We start from the raw sequence: 7,837 nt of genomic DNA, 5'->3' as shown, positions 1-7,837 counted from the left end.
TCCTGTGGAGCCCCCCCCTTTTTTTTTTTTTTTTTTTTTTGAGACGGAGTCTCGCTCTGTCGCCCAGGCTGAAGTGCGGTGGCGCGATCTCGGCTCGGCTCGTGTAACCTCCGCCTCCCGGATTCAAGCGATTCTCCTGCCTCAGCCTCCCGAGTAGCTGAGATTACAGGCACCCGCCACCAGGCCCGGCTAATTTTGTATTTTTAGTAGAGACGGGGTTTCACCAGTTGGCCAGGCTGGTCTTTGGTCTTGAACGCCTGACCTCAAGCAATCCACCTGCCTCGGCCTCCCAAAGTGCTGGGATTACAGGCCTGAGTCACTGCGCCTGGCCCCTGCATGTTAGAAGTCTGAAGATGCTCTGTTTTTCGGCTTGTCACCGTATAGGATTTATGGCTTTTTGTTAAAATACTATTTAAGCAAGGCCCCTCCGCTACTGCTTTGTATAAAGCACCCTTCGCATAAGTAACTACATCTTAGAAAAAGGTTTAATCTTACGTTTCAAAAGGCATCATACCGGGCCGGGCGCGGTGGCTCACGCCTGTAATCCCAGCACTTTGGGAGGCCGAGGCGGGCGGATCACAAGGTCAGGAGATCGAGACCACGGTGAAACCCCGTCTCTACTAAAAATACAAAAAATTAGCCGGGCGCGGTTGTGGGCGCCTGTAGTCCCAGCTACTCGGGAGGCTGAGGCAGGAGAATGGCGTGAACCCAGGAGGCGGAGCTTGCAGTGAGCCGAGATCGCGCCACTGCACTCCAGCCTGGGCGACAGAGCGAGACTCCGTCTCAAAAAAAAAAAAAAAAAAAAAAAAAAAAAAGGCATCATACCAACAGGGACCGGATGTTCACCTAGTTAACAGGTGAACACTCAACCAGATAAAGACACAACCAGGCACACTCTTATTGTCCTCATCAGAGGACTGTGACCTTAAAAAGGGCAGGATCTGACCAATTCAACACTGGCATTTTGATAGAGCCCGTCTTGCTGTCACTTGTGCTTAGCACCCTGCATCTGCTGCCTAAGGATCTGCTCACATCAAAGACTTCCTTGGAAGACAATGACTTCTGTCTGGATCAGGCCGGAATACACTCCTTGTTCCCGTCATCATTTTCCTTGGATTGATCCATTAACCCTTTTTCCTATCCCCTTTTCTTGGTGTCAAATGTTACTTTGTTTGATGGGGAATGTTTACTCCATAATGTTTGTATTTTAAGTACACTATGATGTACAGCTTGCAGTATTGACTGACTCGTGGAGTGGCTTGAGCCTCTGCCCATGGCTCTGACCACCAAGTTAACAAGTAGTGCTGAAGGGAACTGTCTCGAGGCAACTCCTCGTAGCTCGTGGCTTTTATGATTGAAATAGCATCAGTATATTTCCACCTTGTGGAAAGACATAAACGCGTGTAGACCGGGCTATGTCTGACCTTGTGCTGTTCACAACATGCCTTGAGAGAGATACTTTTGAACTGAGGCCTCTCACGCGATGGGTACAGCAAGTGCTAATAAACTTCTGCTTGTTTCTCCTGTTGCTCTGAATTTTGTTTTCAGGAGAATGTCTCAACTAATAAAGAGAGAAAGAAGAGAAATTGTATTTTCTCCCCTACAGTGGAATTACGCGATACTCTAGAGGTTTACATTTGGGGACTCCTCATGCACTGCTTCTTAAGGAGGCTAGAAGTGGGGTTGTAGGAGTGGTGTTTGAACAAGCATACTGAATATTACAGTTTTATGGTACAAAACAAAAACCTGCTTAACAATGCGAAAATAGAATCTAATGCTGGACAAAATCTTAGTTGAAGGAGGTTCGGAGAATGACAGTGATTCCCACACTGTCCTAAAGTGTGTATCAGAACGCAGGGAGGGCATTTATCCAAAAAAAGGCTCAGAAACACTCATCTAGTCCAAACCGTACGTATCTGTTCTTTCCTGCTGTTGCCCCGTGCTCTGGCCATACTCACCTATTTACTTTACCTGCCTCCAGTTTTTGTGGTTTACAATTATTTAGACAAAGTGATGCTCTACTCCCTCCCTTCCTTTTTCTTTTTTTCCTTCTTTTTCTCATTCTTTCCTTTTTCTTTTCTTCCCCTTTTCTTTCTTTTTTGTTTTGTTTTGTTTTGTTTTCAGACAGGATTTCTCTCTGTCTCCCAGGCTGGAGTGCAGTGATGCAATCAAGGCTCACTGCAGCCTCAAGCAGCCTTCCCCCCTCAGTGTCCTAAGTAGGTGGGACTGCCGATGCACACCATCACACCTGGCCAATTTTTAAAAAATTAGCTGGGATCACCGGCATGCACCACCATGCCCAGCTAATTTTTGTGTTTTTAGTAGAGACGGAGTTTCACTATGTTGTCCAGGCTGGTGTTGAACTCCTGACCTCAAGTGATCCACCCTCCTTGACTTCCCAAAGTGCCTGGAATACAGGCATAAGCCACCGTGCCCGACCTTTTTCTTTTTCACTTTTTTATAGCTTTTCTTTGTTTTTTAAGTTAGGAATTCAGTGTGGAATATATTTCCCTGAAGACACTGTCAACCTAAAATCATCAAGATTGTCAGAATCTAGTTTAAAGAGAGATTATTCAAGCGCAAAGTTTGAGGACAGGCCGCCCAGGAAGCACAGATTCCAAAGAACGGAAGTCAGTGTTCTGACATGTAGCAGTTTGGGATCATTTCTATAGATGAAGTTTAGGGAAACTTAATACAATTCCGGCATCTTTCTCTCTGAGGGTGAATGCACAGTTACTGTGCTCTGATTAGCGAAGGTGGTCTTTTCCTATTGGGAAAGGTATGTTTGGCGTCGCACATAGAGTATGTCATGGGGTCGTTGTGCCATCTAGTCTGAGTTAGGACAGATGCACAGGACAATGAAGGAGGCGGCTGGTCCACAGCAAAGATCAGTAATGGGGAGCAGGGAAGTCTGGTCTCTCCTAGTCATTTACAAAACAAGAACAAGAGGCCGTGTGGCCAGCTATCAGCCTAACCAGTCCAAGAAGCTGAAGTTGCAAACGTGCTGCAGGACTCAGGCCACAGGGCCTAGCTTCCCCCTTGGCACAAGAAATGTAGAGGCTCCTGAAATTCTCTTCTACAATTTTTGCCACAAGAATTGAGGTTTGGTAGCTGATACATGGACTCAGTATTTGAAATAAAGTAGTGGTTGATAGGTAAAAATTGAGATAGTCTTTTTATAACAATTCTAAACGGTATTTTAAATAAAAATAGAATATAATGATCCCCGCCTTGCCTACCACTATTACCCAGCTTCCAGTTACTACTTAAAAAAAACTTTTTTTTAGAGATTAGGGTCTCACTGTGTTGCCCAGGCTGGGTTGCCCAACACTGCAGCCTCATCCTTCTGGGTGCAAGTGACCCTTCCACCTCAGCCTCTCAAGCAGCTCCGACTACAGGCACGCACTGTCACACCTGGCTAGTTCATTTTTACTTTCGTATAAAAGACAGGGTTTGCTGTGTTGCTCAGGCTGGTTGCAAACTCCTGGGCTTAAGTGACCATCCCCCTCGGCCTCCCAAAATGCTGGGCTTATAGGTGGGAGCCGCTATGTCCAGCCCAGTTACCTACATTATGGCTCAACTCACCTTGGGCATTTCTAGGTCACAGTTGGAATCCATGATTTCATCAAGAAGCCCTGGTTTGGGCCAGACACAGTGACTCACACTTGTAATCCCAGCACTTAGGGAGGCTGAGGTGGGAAGATCCCATGAAGACAGGAGTTTGAGACCAGCCTGGCCAACATGATGAAACCCTGTCTCCTAAAAATACAAATATTAGCGGGCCGTGTTGGTGCAGGCCTATAATCCCAGCTACTCCGGAGGCTGAGGCAGAGGTTGCAGTGAGCCAAGATCATGCCATTGCACTCCAGCCTGGGCAACAGAGTGAGACTCTATCTCAAAAAAAAAAAAAAAAAAAAAAAAAAGCCCTGGTTTATTTTGTTGAAAAATGGTCTTTAGAGATGAGGTCAGAGTCAAAATAAAAATGTAGAGATTGGCCGGGCGCGGTGGCTCAAGCCTGTAATCCCAGCACTTTGGGAGGCCGAGACGGGCGGATCACGAGGTCAGGAGATCGAGACCATCCTGGCTAACACGGTGAAACCCTGTCTCTACTAAAAAATACAAAAAAACTAGCCCGGTGAGGTGGCGGGCGCCTGTAGTCCCAGCTACTCAGGAGGCTGAGGCAGGAGAATGGCGTGAACCCGGGAGGCGGAGCTTGCAGTGAGCTGAGATCCGGCCACAGCACTCCAGCCTGGGTGACAGAGCGAGACTCCGTCTCAAAAAAAAAAAATGTAGAGATGACTCTCCAAATTTAACGTTTTATTTGGGAAGAAAGCATTGCAATTCAGGTGTCAACCCCAAATAATGAGATTCAGAAAATCTGGTTACCTATAGTGTGTATTTGAGGGCAGAGCTTGAAGATGGCCACCCGGGAAGGCACTGACTGCAGACAAATGGGGTCAGCGTTTCCAAGTGGAGAAGCTCAGGTTTCACTTACCAGGCGGAGACAGAAGCTCCAGCAGGATCACCATGGTTTTCATGCGAAGCCAGGGGCACACGCCACAGCGGTTCCATTGGTTAGGGGGTCTCTGTGTTTCAAGGAAGATTGCATTATGACTCCGTGAGGAGGGGTAGTGATTGGAGGGGGTCTTATCTCCGGTGCCATTTGGTCTTTATTATTTACAGGAAAAAAGGCAGAAGTTGCAGCTGCGTGTGGCATGACCTAGGCCGCATAGCCACGTTCCCCTCAAGGCTCAGGATAATCCACAGTTTCAAAGGCTTTATGTTTGATTCTTTCCTTTTCACAGGGGCATACACACAAACCGCGTGTCTTCAGTATGTCTGAAGAACAAAGAGAAGATTCGGGATTTGATAAGAAGGAGGAAGGTCTTGAGAGAAAGTTCCCTGCTGCTGCTAAAGCTCTGGGGAGCTGGCAGGGGCTGGGGCGTGGGTGGGGTGTGGGTGGCGGCAGGGGCAGGGGCGGGGAAGTGTGTCCTCGGGGACTGTCAGGTGTCTCGGCAGCCATGGATGGAACTGGATTCAGGTTACAGCAGCGGGTCTCGCTGCCAGGCTTGAAGAGAATGGCATTTTGGAGCAATATTGTGTGTCCTGAGTGCTTTCTCCCCAGGCTCTTTGACTGTATTTAGTTGGGTGTGGCAAGAATGACCCAATTTCTCTGATCAACTGTCATCGAGATCACAATCTATTTTAACAACTGGTTTGTCAAGCTTCTAGCTCTTTTCAGTACACAGACCTAAGAAAGACAGAACATTTAAGTAAAAGAAAATCAGGACTTTATACTGGGATTTTCTATTCAGATGAAAATTACGGAGTTTTAACTTTTTTTTTTTTAATTTTTTTTTTGAGATGGAGTTTTGCTCTTGTTGTCCAGGCTGGAGTGCAATGGCGCCATCTCAGTTCACCGCAACCTCTGCCTCCCAGGTTCAAGCGATTCTCCTGCCTCAGCCTCCCGAGTAGCTGGGATTACTGGCGTGCACCATCATGCCTGGCTAATTTTTTTGTATTTTTAATAGAGACTGGGTTTCTCCACGTTGGCTTGACCGGTCTCAAACTCTCGACCTTAGGTGATCCTCCAACCTCAGCCTCCCAAAGTGCTGGGATTATAGGCGTGAGCTACCGCACCCGGCCACACTTCTTTTTTATGTCTATATTTGCACCTGTGTTTTCTTACACTGACAATCTTGACTTCTGACAAGGGTCTCGTAATTTGCTTTCTCCTACAATCTGTGAGTGACAGCTTTGTGGCACAGCACCCAGGTAACCACCAGGACCGCTGGGTGCCTTGAGGGTCTGTCCGCAGCTCTTTTTCGTCTTTAGGGCACGTCCTCCCAGGGCAGCAGCCGGTGCTCTGTGTAAAAGTCACTCGAGGCATCTTCTTTGTGTGATTGTGCCACCCACTGTCTATACAGTTAGGTCCATTGACTTCATTTCTTTCCAATTTTTAAGGAGTGCTTTCTCTTCCTTCCTTCCTTCCTTCCTTTCTTTTTTCTTTTTTTTTTTTTTTCGAGACAGAGTCTTGCTCTGTCACCTAGGCTGGAGTGCAGTGGCACAGTCTTGGCTCACTGCAACCTCGAACTCCTGAACTCAAGCGATCCTCCATCCTCAGCCTCCTGAGTAACTGGGACCACAGGCACGTGCAACCACGCATGGCTAATTTTTTGAATTTTTTGTAGAGACGGGGTCTTGCTGTGTTACCCAGGCTGGTCTTGATCTCCTGGGCTCAAGCGAACCTCCTGCCTTAGCGTCCCAAAGTGCTGGGATTACAAGCTGGTTTGAACTCCTGAGCTCAAGTGACCTTCCCACCTCAGCTTCCCAAAGTGTGGGGATCATAGGCGTGAGCCGCTATGCCCGGCCTGAACCATAAATGCATTTTGTAAAGCAAAAAAAAACAAAAACAAAACAAAATTAAAACAAGCTCCAAAAGGTCACAAATGTGATTCCGTGCACATGACATTCTGGAAAAAGTAAATCACTAGGGACTGCTGGGGTCGGAGGGAGCCGGCCCCACATTCCAGGATGACAGGACAGTTCTGGGGTTGGGGGGAGCCGGCCCCACATTCCAGGATGACAGGAGAGTTTTGGGGTTGGGGGGCTGTGGGGGTCCTGGAATGACGGGACAGTTCTGTAAGGAATATGGTGGTGGAGGACATTCTGAATATTTGTCAAACCCATAGAGATGCACATCACAGACTACATTTTACTGTATATTAATGTTGGAAATCAACCTGGATGTAGGGATGGGGGAGGATCCAAGACAGAATGCAGGCTGTGACCAGCAAAGACAGGTGCATGGGAGCGAGTCCCACAGCCACACTGAAGGATGTGAGGAAGAAAGGAGCTGGTCTAAGTGACTTGGTGTCTTCACAGGATGCTCTTGGGGAGGAAATATAATTGTCCTCAACCTCCATGAGTTCTGAGTTGGGACAGACTCCTGTGACAAAAGACAGGCTAACAAGAGAAAAGCGAACAGGTGGTAAACACACACAGTACCTATCAGTGGGAGGAATCTCAATGGGCTAGCTGTTTGCATCGCTAGAAAGGCATACATGAGGCTGAGTAATTTACAAATAAAAGAGGTTATTTAGGCTCATGGTTCTGCAGGCTGCACAGAACGCATGGTGCTGGCATCCGCTTCTAGGAAGGCCTCAGGGAGCTTCCAATCATGGCAGAAGGCAAAGGAGGAGCAGGTGCATCACCTGGCAAGACAGAGACGCCAGGCCGCCTGAAACCACCAGCTCTCGTGAACTCAGAACAGGTTCTCGCTTGGTACCACGAGGAGAGAACCAAGCCATTCACGGGGGAGCTGCCCCCATGACCCAAACATCTCCCACCAGGCCCCCTCTCCAACGTTGGAGGTCACATATTTCCACAGGAGATTTGGAGGGGACAAACATCCAAACCACCTCACTCAGTGAAAATAAGAAAGCAGTGGCTTACAACTCTGGCTTACAGCATCTTCAGGAAAGAACAATAAACTTGCAGACAGAGGGCAAAGGAAAGCAGTGTTGGGCTTCCAAAGGTGGGAAATTGTGGGAAACTAAAACATATGGGAGGAAACGAATGGGGTAAGGTTTGCTTGCAGATTTCCCTGGTACCTTCTCTGGGCTGGCGAGCGTCCAGAGCTGTCTCCAGTAAAGGAGAAATTATATCCTGTCGTAGTGTAGAAGAGTTTTTCCTTCATTTGCTGCTAAATTGCTTTTAGCTCAAAATAAGTTTTATGTCAAAGAGGCATATTTTACAGTGACACATTCTGGTTTCCTTTAATACAGTGAGGGTAAAGGTGTACGAGCTGTTCAGAAACACCGTTCTCTAGAAACAC

The 7,837-nt window shown here is 47.5% G+C and overlaps 1 long non-coding RNA gene across 1 annotated transcript; it reads left to right on the top strand.

Annotated features, from left to right (window-relative positions):
* Positions 1 to 17: 17 nt before the first annotated feature.
* On the top strand, positions 18 to 1,577 carry LOC144336202 (uncharacterized). The gene is made up of 2 exons (XR_013407784.1): positions 18 to 505; positions 817 to 1,577. It is a non-coding gene; the product is annotated as an uncharacterized LOC144336202 (long non-coding RNA).
* The last annotated feature ends 6,260 nt before the right edge of the window (positions 1,578 to 7,837 follow it).

This window comes from Macaca mulatta, chromosome 17, assembly GCF_049350105.2.
Source record: "Macaca mulatta isolate MMU2019108-1 chromosome 17, T2T-MMU8v2.0, whole genome shotgun sequence".
Lineage (NCBI taxonomy): Eukaryota > Metazoa > Chordata > Mammalia > Primates > Cercopithecidae > Macaca > Macaca mulatta.
This window is presented reverse-complemented; position numbering and strand designations above follow the sequence as displayed.